Source organism: Cyclopterus lumpus, chromosome 22, assembly GCF_009769545.1.
Source record: "Cyclopterus lumpus isolate fCycLum1 chromosome 22, fCycLum1.pri, whole genome shotgun sequence".
NCBI classification, from domain to species: domain Eukaryota; kingdom Metazoa; phylum Chordata; class Actinopteri; order Perciformes; family Cyclopteridae; genus Cyclopterus; species Cyclopterus lumpus.
In genome coordinates, this window is record NC_046987.1 from 1,408,295 (window position 1) to 1,422,737 (window position 14,443).

The following is a 14,443-nucleotide window of genomic DNA, read 5'->3' on the forward strand; positions in this document are numbered from 1 at the left end:
TTGCTTCACGTGGGAGTTAAAGTCTCGGTCAAAGATAACGTAGAGATTCTTTACAGTGGTGTTGGATGCCAGGGCAATGCCATCTACAGAAACCACATCACCAGATAATTGATCTCTGAGGTGTTCAGGGCCCAGTAAAATAACTTCAGGAAGTTGCAGGTCATCCATGTTTTAATGTCTTTAAGACATGCTTGAAGTTTAGCGAGCTGGTTGGTCTCCTCTGGTTTGATCCATATATATATAATATAGTATACAGGCCTCTGGAATGGGGGGAGATACACATCCTGCAACATAGTTCAAACTAATTATCTTTGAACATGTTTGGTTGTTTTAGAACATAACTTGAACTACTCTATTTGGTTGTTTTTGGTGAGCTGAGCAACTTTTATTGCAACTGTATTTGCATCCCAGGTGTCCTCAAGTGGAAATGTATTACTTCACTTTTTAACCAGCCATTCATCTACACTCCCTGGGGAGGTGAAGCCTCATCCCACCAACCCGCAGAACTCCCACGTGCTTTATTTTCTTCATTCTAAAAAGTCATGACTTTGTCATTCATGTGTTCCTAAAGACCCCATATTATATTGATTTTGCTCTTCTAATTAGTACTTTTTCAATATTAATTTTAAATATTAATGTATTTGTCAAAAGCACCCAATTGCAGTGTTAATGGATGAAATAGAATAGATGGATATAATGTTTTCCATGGGTCATAATTCAGAGTATCACACACTGTCAGGGGGTAGGGGCACTCTGAAAGACTTACATTTCACTCAATATGCAAATTAACTGTAACTTTCCTAAAATAATAATGTTCTTTTTTCTTCTTTTTCAGATGACATTTATTACATAAATGATAACTTTGGGGGAAGATCTAATTCACATTTAGCTATGAGGGTTGTTTCACAGACACATTTTAATGATAATAATAATTATATACTAATAATAATACGAGGGTTTAAAATATTTCTAATCCGCCCCACCCTTCAATGGTGGCTGCTCCCTCACGAAGAGCAGTCAGTTAGCTTGTATTCATCCTGAGCTTTGAGGGAAGCAGTTTAGTTTACCCTGTTCAACCACATGTGTGTGTGTGTGTGTGTGTGTGTGTGTGTGTGTGTGTGTGTGTGTGTGTGCGTGTGTGTGCGTGTGTGCGTGTGTGTGTGTGTGTGTGGTGTGTGTGTGTGTGTGTGTGTGTGTGTGCGTGTGCGTGTGTGTGTGTGTGTGTGTGTGTGTGTGTGCGTGTGTGTGCGTGTGTGTGTGTGTGTGTGTGCGCGTGTGTGCGTGTGTGTGCGTGTGTGCGTGTGTGTGTGTGTGTGTGTGCGTGTGTGTGCGTGTGTGTGCGTGTGTGTGTAAAGGACAAGCAGACACAGAGACATTGACACACATTTGGCTGCGTTCAAAGAACTTATGCAGGCAAAAAGTCCTCAGACACCGACACACACATAGAGACAAATATGACATCCCAATGTCACCTCGAGCTATTAGGCCTGGCTTTAATGGCACGGCCGCTCAGGAGAGGCAGTATCGACTGCTCGCGCACAAGGTGGAATCCCTCAATATGTCACAATCTAGTTAGCTGTCTTACACTTCCAAACAGGCATTGATTGAATGATCCCAGTTTACGGAGACAAAAAGGAGTGGTTGGTGGCATGAACGACACGGACGCACAAGGCAGCACTGTACATGCATCTTTATTAGGCAGGCTGCTCTCTTTGTGTACAGTGTGAGCGGAGGCTGATGGACAGACAATAGACATGTCTTTATACCCCCCTCCCCCCCAGGAAAATAAACAATGAATACATTACTTTTTTGTTTTTCATTTTAAAGGTATTTCAGACATCTAAAAGCGATGAATGCGTCGAGGCTTGAAATGAAAGGCGCACAGAGCGGGGGGGCGACCTCTCCTCAGCAGAGATGGATGGCTTTAATTGTCATTGTGTGTCTCTCTGCTCATTCCTCCTTTTCCTTCAGACCAAATGAGCTGCTAACATTGGTTCTTTTTGGGAGGCATGCTGTGAAGAGGAAGTTGTAATTCACCAGAGGAATTACACATGCAACCGGAGCACAGGTAATAAAGCTGCATGCAGAGCTCTTTCAATCTAAGATAACTGTCATAATCAGCACAAGCTATTTGGAAGTTTATAATAATAATAATAATAATAATAATGATGATGATAATAATAACAGTAATAATATTGACCATAATAATAATAATGATACATCTGCTTGCCATCATATTAATAATTATCATCATGTTCCCCAGGTCATAGTTGTTGATGTAGATATTACAGTCATGACAACTTACAGACTCAGACCGAGGGCCAACAAAAACCCTCCCCTTGATCACCATTAGCAGCCTTGGCAGTCAGTATGTGGGGGGTAGGTGCAGCTTTTGTCTGTCTGTGAGTGAGTGTGTGTGTGTGTGTGTGTGTGTGTGTGTGTGTGTGTGGAGGTGGGGGTGGGGGGGGGATCCCTAATTTGCACATATGGAAATGCTTTTTCTCACCGCGCCGCCTTCTCTGTTGTGGCCAGATGGAATTAGAGAGCGCTCAGAAGCCGTGAAAGCAAACACATCAAAAAAGAGAAAGAGGGAAGGGGGGAGAGCAAGGGGAGGTGGGGGAAAAGGGAGAAGAGAGGACAGGAGAGGAAAAAGAAGAGAAGAAGAAGGAGGAGGAAGAAGAGAAACAAATAGAAAAAACAGGCAAGAAAAGGAAAGTTGGTTTCTTGTGGTTGAAACAAAGAAAGGACAAATTACTCGTCGTTGGTTTTCCACCTACCGTCCTCTGGCTGCAGTATGAGGCAAACTGTACATATATATATATAAATATATGTACATTTACAGAGACACCTCTTGCCTAATCCTTGTTGTTTTGTGTAACAAATAAGGTGCTGGATATTCTCTTGGCCAGGGACCAACTTCCTTCCCTCCCCGTTGAGCTTCACATCCTCGTCTAATAACATGCTTGTAATTGGACTCTGCATTGTTTGGCGAATCGGTGAGCCCCAGTTATAGTGACACGTCCTAGTAATGGAGAAACCTCTCACTTCTCTGTCTTCAATAAATCTGTAACTGTAAGAGAAACCCCACCATATCAGCTATAAGAAATCTACTTTTAATAAAACATTTTACAATATTTAGAACATGTTTAGAATGAATCCAGTCGTGTAAAGGACTGATTGAATACAAATACGTTTTACAGGTGAACGGCACTTGTGATTTCTGAGAGAGAAGAACCCTCTTGTGGTGGTTCAGGAGATCTTCCAGGTTTAAGAATAATGTGTAAAAGGCCATATTACTGTACCTGTAATAGAAAACAACCTAGGAATCTATAAAGCATTTCAATATGCTAACACATTATACAGTATGTCATGATGCTAATTAACAGTGTGATATTAATCCAGTTTACTGTTTGGTGCAATAGTAGAAGAGGGTAGGATACTAACTGGGTACTTTTTTCTTTACTTGTTACATCATCTGCGTAAATTAAATGTGATGTGTATTTGCGTTTTGTGACTCAATGTTTTATGCATGAGCATATGCATCTGTTCAAGTGAATGTTTTATTTGTGTGTGTTTATGAGAGGCTAAAATAATGTTCTCTCTCTTTCCTTCACTCCTTTTTCTCGACTTGTACCCACTCTCAGTGTGTATATTTAATGGATGCCACAGGAGAGAATGTCCTCCATTGTCTGTCCAGCTTCGGTCCTTGACTCAAAGCATTTCTGTTCCCAGTCCCAGCTCTAATCCAAGGTTCTAGCAGCAATGCCTCTTCCAGTTGAAAATTCCCAGTCCCATCTTTAATCCCACCTTTATCTACAATCCCTCCCCCGAGCTTGGATAGCCGAGCCCCAGTTCCATCCTCAATCCCAATCCTATTCCCGGGCCCAGTGCCAATTTGTGTTTCAGCCACAGTACAGGATTAGTCATAATGAGTCTAACTAATAGGTCTTAACCACAGTCCTGCATGAAGCCAGGCGGGTAGTGAAGTCAATGCCAAAACCTGCATGTTTCAAAGTTAAACCTGCATGTTTCTAGTAGACTACAAGGGGCAACTCCTCTGGCTCCTCGGATTCTTTAGAAGTCTATCGGAAAATGACCCCACTTAACACTTGATTTATTATTTCAATAAACATTGACAAGCAATACAGCATGATGCTCATTTAGTAAATGATGGTCCCATTTAGAGTCAATTAGACCATAAGGCAGGGCGGGGCTACCTTCTAATTAAAAGGTCGCTACCATAGCGTCTGGCAGTTTTTGCCTGAGAACTTCAGCCCTTTCCCAGTGTGTTTTAACTTCATGAAAGTTAACTCATATTTTGATTTGCTAAATATGTCTTTTTCAGCGTTCAGTTGCTAAAAACAAGATGGCAACATAAAAAATGTAAAACTCAAAGCTTGTAAACCGTATTCCCCCGAACCAATGGGTTATGTCATGCTAACTTCTTCCACTTCTTATAGTCTATTATTTAGTTCCATCTCAGTACCAACCTTAGCTTCAAACCCAGTCTTAAGTTGTTTAGAGCCCTGGTCTCAGCCGTAGCCAAAATGAATAATTATTATTTCCAATTCAAGCACCTGTCCCAATCCAAGTCCCAATCTCAATGCCAGTTCTCCCATTCCAACCCCAGTGCCAGTGTGAGCTTCAGTCCTATGACAGTCCTGTCCCTATAGTGATGCCACCAAACGGAAACTCACAGTTCCATCTTTAGTCTCAAATCTCAAATCCCTGTCTAGCCCCTGTCCCATTATCTAAACCCATGACCAGTTTCAGCACAGTCACATTCCCAGCATTAGACATGATCCAAGTCTTTAAACGTCAGTCCTAGCTTTAGTGTCAACCCAAGGTGCATACTGATTTAGGCCCATTCACAGATCCATGTCCCTCTTTCTCAGTGCCAACTTTAGCCTTTTATCCCAGTCAGTCCCAGTTGTAGTCCCAATTTCAGTTTAAATCCAATCCTGCCAATCCCAGTCCTAGTTTTAGGCTAGATCCCAAATTAGCATCACCACAATTTTTGGTTTAATCTCGACTCCGTGCTTTAGTGTCAGTTGTAGTTTTAGAACCAGATAAAGTCCTAATCCCTGTCACGAGACCCAGTTTGCAGTCCAAACTCCCTGTTGTAGTACCTATCTAATATTATCATTATAATGCCTTGCCCCCCAATAATCCATTCCATGAAGTCTCTATCCCAGTGTCAAATGTAGTCCCAGTTTAGCCCTATCTCCACATGAAGTCCAAATCCCATTTATGGTTTAGGTTTGGTTGCCTCCTCCTTTGGGTCTCATTCCACCAGTTCCAGTCTCAGCCTCAGTCCCAGTAACAGCTCCAGCCCAGGCCACAGCTGCTTTATATTTGCCTACTCCAATCCTTAGTGTTTCAGTTCTCTTGCCAGGGTCATAATTAACATTTCAACTAGTGGTGGAAAAGGCCTGCCCCCCCCTTCCAGAATGAAAAACACCAACGCTCAACTACTTCAATAAAGGGTTGGGGGATGGTAATTAACCATCTGATTAACACTTTCCCTCCCAGATTTTCCATTCTAAGTTTTAATGAGGGGATGCGTGTGCACGTGCAGATGCACATGTGTGTGTTTTGAGGGCTTTCATGGCAGATCCATATGCTTGTGTTAACCTTTCATCTTCTCCTACTCCCCAGACATTGTGGCAGAAGCACTAATGTCAAAGGAAAACAGATCCGAATGTAGAACAATGCAGTGGACCAAAGCTGGAGACGAGGCTCCACTAGAGGAAGTTCTAAATGGTTCACTCACAGATTAATAACACACCTGTGCCACAAACCACTGATTTTGTCTTCATGCTAATTTACAACTGTGGATATGATATTTTGACAGCGCTCATGGATGGTTGAGTCAAACATTCCAAGTATGAGCTTTCTGCTGTCTCAACTGAAAAAGAAAGTATTATGTAAATTCCTGAGATGCTGATGCAATGTGTTGTGCTACATATATAGAAAGGTGTGGTTTTACTAATAAACAGATGAGCATCACTTAGACTACCTGATCTCCGTCCACTGCAAATATTACATCATTACAAATATGTATTCACACAAGAGCCATGTTTAGGGAAGACAAATCATTATCTTGTGTTAAGTGTTAATAATAGTTAAATGTATTTTCATATAGTTTAAACATTGTTCTCAAAACAAGCAAAACTATTTTTTTAATCCAAATTTTTTACATTTATTCTTTTCATATATTGATATTTGTTTGACTTTATTCATGAAATATGATATCTTTATTCCTTTACTTTATTTTTCAAATATTTCAATTATATCAATTTTACAAATATGAACTTTATTATCATAACATTATTATAGTAATAGAATAAGTAATACCTATTGTAATATTTTGACATAAGTAACCATCTACTTTCTCCAAATATAAAAATTGTATTCTCTAAATACTATGACTTTATTCTGAAATATTACAGCTTTTATAGTTAATATAATATCATGACTTCCTCATACAAATATGAATGTACATTTGGACTTTCTTTCTGAAACACAGAAGAAACCAGAATGTCTATATAAACTGTTTCTCTTTTTCCCAACAGTGAATTGAATAGCTCCCACTCTACATGAAGCCTCATGATGAAGTACCTTTAATTCTTCTGCCACAATCACACTTCCATTGACTGCGTTTGTCACTTCCTGTCCGGGGTTCTCCGACTTCCTCTCTGAGAGAGAAGTGGCCAAGTGATGTGCTGGTCAAGCCAACAGAGGCACAGACAAAGAAAACACAGCTGACGCACCAATAGTGGGGAATTGAAATTGCAAATGAAGGGGTAAATTAAGATATATATCAAACAGTGTATTAACTGAACTGAACATTGTGTTTGGTAATCACAACTGCAATTGGTGGAAACCTCTAAATGCACGATAATGACAATGTTATCTGGTCATTTCCTGTCTTTTTTTCTGTCTTTAGGGAAACCATTGTCTCCAGGATTCTTCATCTTTCCTCACCTCATCTTTTCTCTGACTCTTGAGTTTTTCTCTGGTTGATGAGGAGTCGCCAGCCCCACAGCCCTGCACCGCTCATCCTCCCCGGCTGGCTTACCTGGGAGGTGGCGTGTAAGGTTAATTGGGAAACGAAGTTGATAAAGTAATTAATGCGTTTGTCAGCAGTGTCTTTCTCCTTGCCTGCAGCCATCCTGCAGCGATCAGGCCTTTCTTCTCGCCTGCCTGGCTGCCCTGGTGCTGCCGGGAGATGCTGCACTGATACAGCTCACAGCCGCAGCCAGGCCTTTGTTTTTGGGGGAGATGACGGCAATGTCAGTCCACCCCTGATTAACCAGGGACAATAGCAGGCTGGACCCATTCTGTGTGTGTGAGTGTGTGTGAGTGTGTATGTGATTCTGTGCGTGTGTGTGTGTGTGAGTGAGTGTGCATGTGTGTGTGTGCGTGTGTGTGTGAGTGTGTATGTGAGTCTGTGTGTGTGTGAGTGCATGTGTGTGTGTGTGCATGTGTGTGTGCATGTGTGTGTGTGTGAGTGCATGTGTGTGTGTGTGTGTGCATGTGTGTGTGTGTGTGCATGTGTGTGTGTGTGAGTGCATGTGTGTGTGTGTGAGTGCATGTGTGTGTGTGTGTGTGCATGTGTGTGTGTGTGTGCATGTGTGTGCATGTGTGTGTGAGTGTGTGCATGTGTGTGTGAGTGTGTGCGTGTGTGAGTGAGTGCATGTGTGTGAGCATGTGTCTGTGAGTGTGTGTGTGTGTGTGTGCATGTGTGTGTGCATGTGTGTGTGTGTGTGTGCATGTGTGTGTGAGTGCGTGAGTGTGTGAGTGCGTGCCAGTGAGTGTGCTTGTGTGCTTCTGTGTGAGTGCGTGAGTGTGTGTGTGTATGTGAGTGCATATGTGTGTGAGTGCATGTGTGTGTGATTGCATGTGTGAGTGCGTGTGAGTGTGTGTGTGTGTGTGTGAGTGTGTGTGTGTGATCGTATGTACTTGGTGGCTTGCCTGTCTGATCTAGGATCATATAGCTGCGTAAATATGAAGAGTTTACTGCATGCTAAAAGTAAACATTATTGTTGTCTATTGTCGCCCCCCCATAACGGTTATCGGGGCAGATGAATTGTCCAAAATCCAACAGTTGTGGATTCATTGTCACGCCGTGATTTATGGTTCAGCAGACAAGGAGGGTTGTCTGTGTTTCCTAAACCACTGAAGGGCTGAACACGACAGCAAGATCACTTGATGCTACATTAATATCAAATCCTGTAAGGTGCCCCTAGTAACTATCTTTACAAAAATGGAAAATTAAATTATTTCTCATTCTCTTTTGAATATGAAAGATTGTCATTTTGGATGTTTAACAGGACAGAAAGACCCTTTCCCAAGTAAAACGTTGTAGCAGAGGATATGGTGGCCATGGATTATTTTCACATACGGCTCATGCTTTTCTACCTCTGCTCAGTGTTTTACTGCTTATTTATGTTTTTATTATAAATAAAAATCACAAATACTGTGTCTTCATCTACAACTTTACTCGTCCCAAGTTTCATGGATCGTGGTACGTGGACGTGCTCGTGCCTCCTGCCGTGTTCCAACCAGACACCACTGCTATTATTATTTAGATTATGAGTCACGTTTCTGGGATCCCACCTCTGTTGCCCTCCCTTAAGTGTCTTCCTTTTTTGTAAAAATAATTGTGATTTTGGGCAGTATAAATGAATTGAATTAAAACAAAAGTAAAAATAAAACACAACTAAAAATACAAGTTATAACAATAATAGTCATAATACTAATATTAACGATAATATTTATACTAAATATAATCGTTTAAGAAAAGCAGTGTGAAATAATCACACATGAATCTGCAAAATAAATTCAAGACTGCATTTAACAAAAATATGTCTGCAAAGACAGTTGTGCAGATGAATATCATAATTGATTGAATGATTGAATATCTGATCATGTCATTATATAAAAATATATATTCACATTTTTTCATTCAGTGTGTTAAATGTCGTTCACATAAAAAGTGTCTACAAATGGCATTAAATGATAAACTTTCTCTCTCCCTCTCTCTCTCCCCCCCTCTCTCTCCCTCTCTCTCTGTCCCTCTCTCTTTCCCTCTCTCTCTCCCCCTCTCTCTCTCCCACTCTCTCTCTCTCTCCCTCTCTCTCTCCCTCTCTCTCCCTCTCTCTCCCTCTCTCTCCCTCTCTCTCTCTCTCTCTCCCACTCTCTCTTTCTCTCCCTCTCTCTCTCCCACTCTCTCTCCCCCCCTCTCTCTCCCCCTCTCCCCCTCTCCCCCCCTCACTCTCTCTCCCCCTCTCTCCCCCCCCCCTCTCTCTCCCTCTCTCTCTCCCTCTCTCTCCCTCTCTCTCTCCCTCTCTCTCCCTCTCTCTCTCTCTCTCTCCCACTCTCTCTTTCTCTCCCTCTCTCTCTCCCACTCTCTCTCCCCCCCCTCTCTCTCCTCCCCTCTCTCTCCCCCTCTCCCCCTCTCCCCCCCTCACTCTCTCTCCCCCTCTCTCCCCCCCCCCTCTCTCTCCCTTTCTCCCTCTCCCTCCTCCTCTTCCAGCCGTGAGAGAAGGACCTCCCATGTTCCAGAACTGCAACTGATAGAAACCGAACAGAGCTCAAGTCTGTTGCGGGATTCCTAATTCACTAAATCCCAAGTGGTGCAGATTAATTATAAATGAATGATATGGAGTAAAGCCCCGCGGCCTCAGGGAGACGCTCCCTTCCTCTGTCATGAAATATATATGCGGCTTAACTCCTTTATTAATAACATATTTATAAACGGATTATTGATTCTTAGAATGGACACAGCTTTATCTCTGCGGAGTCAATTTAGAGCTTTTGTCAAGATTTTTAATTGATGTGTGTAACACATGTGTGATGCTCTGTGTGTGTGTGTGTGTTGTGAGGATGTACAACCTTAGTTAGACTAATTCAAAGGTTTGACTCACAATACATATCATCCTGAATATAGTATTGCTTTTGCACCAGTTGATTGTGATCCTGCTGGCTTTAAAACAAAATGTTTAGTTCATTTTGAAGGAATATACGAAGAAGAAGGAGATGAAGAAGAGGGAGATGAAGATGTGTGGAGGATGAATCAGGAGGTGAGGGAGAAGGCTCCTGGCTTTTTATTAAACACAGAGGAGTCACTCATCCTCTGTGCTGCTTCCTGTTGTCTGTAACGTAAATATGATGACGTGTCAAAAGAAAGGCAGGCAGGGACCCAAAGTGGGAGGAGCCAAAAGCAGTTGTGTTGAGGCACTATTCTTGACTTGATATTCCTACTCCACCACATCCCAGAGGGAAATATTGTCCTATTGACTGCGTTGTATTTGATGATTTTACTTACTGAAACTAGTTTAGATAAAGATTATAAAATCATACAATGAGTATATGAAATACATGCATTGTAAGACAGTACTTTTAAACACCCAACAGTATTCAACAACTATTAAAGTAGCTACAACAGTGAAATGCATCGTACATGTCACTGCTATAATAATAATAATAATAACACAATGGTAAAAATATGTAATAATGTAATGACCAAAGAGCCCGTGGCTGCATATTGAGTACTAAAACTTTTTACTCTCAGTAAACTGTCTTGATTGTACAAAACTACTTTTACTTGAGTAATATTTAGAATGCAGGACTTCCATTTTTTGGTAGTAATACTTTTACTTTACTTTTACTAATTACAATATCTTCATACTGGAAGAAAGAAATAAAGAAAATAGAGAATTGAAAAGTTGCAGAGTGAAAAGAAAGGAAGAAGAATTATAACCTGTATTTAAAATGAGCACGGCCTTTATTAGGTCAAAATAATAAAAGTTTATTGTAATAGGTAAGTATTTAAAGTCAACTTAACTCAAAAGGTTTAGTCCTTTGTAAAATGACATAATAAACGATATTGTAATAATTCCGTTTTCAGCGGTCAAGGATATTTGTAGGAACAAAGAAGAGAATGTTATGCATAAGGCTTTCACTATTGCAATATCACACAGCATAGTTCCTTTACAAGCGACGACAAGAGCTGCCAAATACGCAACCTTATAACAGCTCAACGTGTCTGTGTGGACGTGACGCTGCCACAGCCAGATGCAGCTCAAGGTGTGCAGGGCTCCAGAGGAGGTCAAGGTTCGTAAACTTGCTCAAAAGAAAGCAGAGGTGCCTGGCAGGTGTGTAAACGTAGTGACTGTACCTGGTGTAACTGCTCACAATTGAGACATGAAGTCATCCTTCTGCATGTGTTAATGTAACAATTTCACTCGCTAAACAAATCTCTTCACAGCATTTAGCAAACATTCCTAAACAACGAAGAAATATTGCTTGAAACAAGTTTTAAAAAGTCTTCAACAACATGTCGTAGTTGTCATGGCATATCCGATGTTGAGGTGTGTGCTTTTGCTGATTTGAAGACAACGTACAGAAGGCCTCGGTCTGCACGCCCTGGAACCCTCTGGTTGTTTGGTAACTCCAATGTTGTTACACTTCTATGAAACAAAATGCTAATTATTAAAAACATCATTATGTATTTGAATTATACACGGATGCATCTTTTGAAGAGTCATAAAATAAACTTTTATTATATATTGGTGTAACATGACATTTCTTAACTGCACGGTTAAATAAAATTGCAGGTATATTTTATGATCGTGTCAAAACTCCACACAAGCTAAACAGGAATGAGACACACATTCACCATTTGAACCAAAGCAGCAACCACACACTCATGTAGAGTACATATGTGTATGCCTTCTGTGAAAGATTGTTCCATACAATAATCTACTCATATCTCAATGAATACAACATTACAAAGGTTAAAGAAAAGAAAATACAGCTCATTTATTTGCCTTTGCAGGTTATTACAACAACACATAACAATTGTGTTTTTTTTTCAATTAGTGTTTACATGTTTTTATGTGGGTGTGTTGCCTATTTAACAAAGTGTTTTCCCGATGATTGCAAGATATTTCATCCTTGAACGTAAAAGTAGAAGTAAAACAAATGATTTGATTTAATTTGAACTGAAATAACAAGAGATAAAAAAAACGTTCAGGAAATGTAGTCAATAGAATATTGTTTTCTTTTTGACAATAAGTGAAAAAGAAGAGAAAATATGAGAAGAGAATAAATAACGAGAGGCAAGAAGAGACAGTAAAGAGACAAAAGGTAGAAAATGAAGAGACAATACAGAGAAAAGAAGAGAGCCCATTATCAGTATCTGTGTGATACCATGTGTGTTCTCAACATGTTCGCATGCACTGTGGCTGGTATGCATCCTGCTTTTACATGTGTGTGTCTGTGTGTGTGTGTGTGTGTGTGTGTGTGTGTGTGTGTGTGTGGTTGCTGCCTTAAAGTTGGCCTCCAGAGAGCAAAGCTAGAGTTGGGTGAGAGAAGACAAGCTGTTCCACATCTCCGTGGCAACACCTGCTATTACAGAGGCCCTCTGTCAGTCAACCTGGCCCAACACACACGCATGCGCACACACACGCACCCGGACACGCACACATTTGTACTTTGTGACAAACATACCTGATTAGCAAGCCATGGGGAATAAGAGGACGTTGGCTGGGAGGGGACAGTCAAACAAACACTTAACAGCACTTGAGGAAGGGAGGAGGGAGAGACAAACACATACAAGACAATATCAGTAAACGACCGTTATATACTGTAGGTCTGACCAATGCAGTACCTTAAACCTTCTAAATCACTTCTCTAATTTGCAAATATACCTGATCGTGATGGGAGAATGTAAATTGCGGCATTATATGTTCATACTCTGAGTTGCACTACTTTTCCTGCATCAGCCACCATGTTGAATCTCAAGTGAAAACATTGCAGCATCCACTCAACAGCTGAGAATCCTAAAAGTTCTGGTGGGATTGTTTGGTTGAACGATCTGTGCATAGGCAGAGCGGCAGACCTGGCTTTTATGGAGAAGCAGGGCTTAACCTGTTCCAATATGGTATGAAACGGAGGTTCATTGCGTAGGGTAGACTTGAACACAAACCAGATAGGTCCCCACAAAGTATCAGGCTCTGGGTCGGATGCACACCTCTCTGTTATCCTCAAACGTAATCTCTGACTGTACCAATATGCAATTATCTGGTGCAAAAAGATACGCAATGGCCACTGAGAACAGCCAATGGTGTCGTCTGAGAACAGCCAATGGTGTCGTCACTGCTTGTGTGTCACTAAAGGGGAGAACACAGTCAAATCAGAGTGGCTTTGGATTTGGAGAGGTCGGTCATCAACCCCCTCTCTCTAGCCAATCATGGGGAGGCAGTGTGCGTGCTGGTCGAGCTGCGTGCCTGTGATTGGTGGAGCAGAGGGGAGGCGGGTTTGACCTGTTCTGGGGACGGGAGTGAGTTAAGCTAGTTAGACGAGTTGATGAAACCGAGCGCACACCGTGCTGTTAGCGTAAGAGTGCCTCGTCAATGTTGTTGTTGATGCAATCAATAAAGTATTCCTGAAGGACGTCAATCAATAAAGTATTCCTGTAGGACGTCAATCTGTCTTCGCGCCGTGAGTGAAACGTACCGAAACGTTACCATAGTGATGAACTGGTTGCTGCATTCACGTGCTTTGACTGACATGACAACAGAAGACAGACATGTTGCAGAAACGTGCGCGGACCATTGTATTCATGTTGTATAGCAGTGGAACGTTTCCAATAAAATCAGCACACTTAGCACGGATAGTGCATGAAATATGATGCTGCTGCGAGACTTCTGCCGTGTGAACGCCCCCTGCGTCGCACGCACCTCCTGCAGGAGGCAGCGCTTCGTCACAGTGTCTCAGAACAGTGCGTTTGACAAAGTCCTGAACAAATGCAGAACAGTTGTGGGCCACTTCAAACACAGTCCAGCAAGTGCTGCAAATTGAACATGGACAAAGGAATGGATACAACAAATTAATTGTGTCATTGTGTAACTGCTCAACCTGCATCACTAAAAGGGTTTCTTTCTTTGACCAGAGGCTGTATGCACTAAAAAGTCCCCTGCAATGTAAATCCCAGCTGTGTACTTTCTTTTGTGCTAGACCACTTTAGACCACTCTAACAGGGAGCCTAACTACTGAACAGAGACTGGTTATGTGCTAGATCACCTCACTCTAACAGGGACCCTAACTACTGAACAGAGACTGGTTATGTGCTAGATCACCTCACTCTAACAGGGACACTAACTACTGAACAGAGACTGGTTATGTGCTAGACCACCTCACTCTAACAGGGACCCTAACTACTGAACAGAGACTGGTTATGTGCTAGACCACCTCACTCTAACAGGGACCCTAACTACTGAACAGAGACTGGTTATGTACTAGACCACCTCACTCTAACAGGAACACTAACTACTGAACAGAGACTGGTTATGTACTAGACCACCTCACTCTAACAGGAACACTAACTACTGAACAGAGACTGGTTATGTGCTAGACCACCTCACTCTAACAG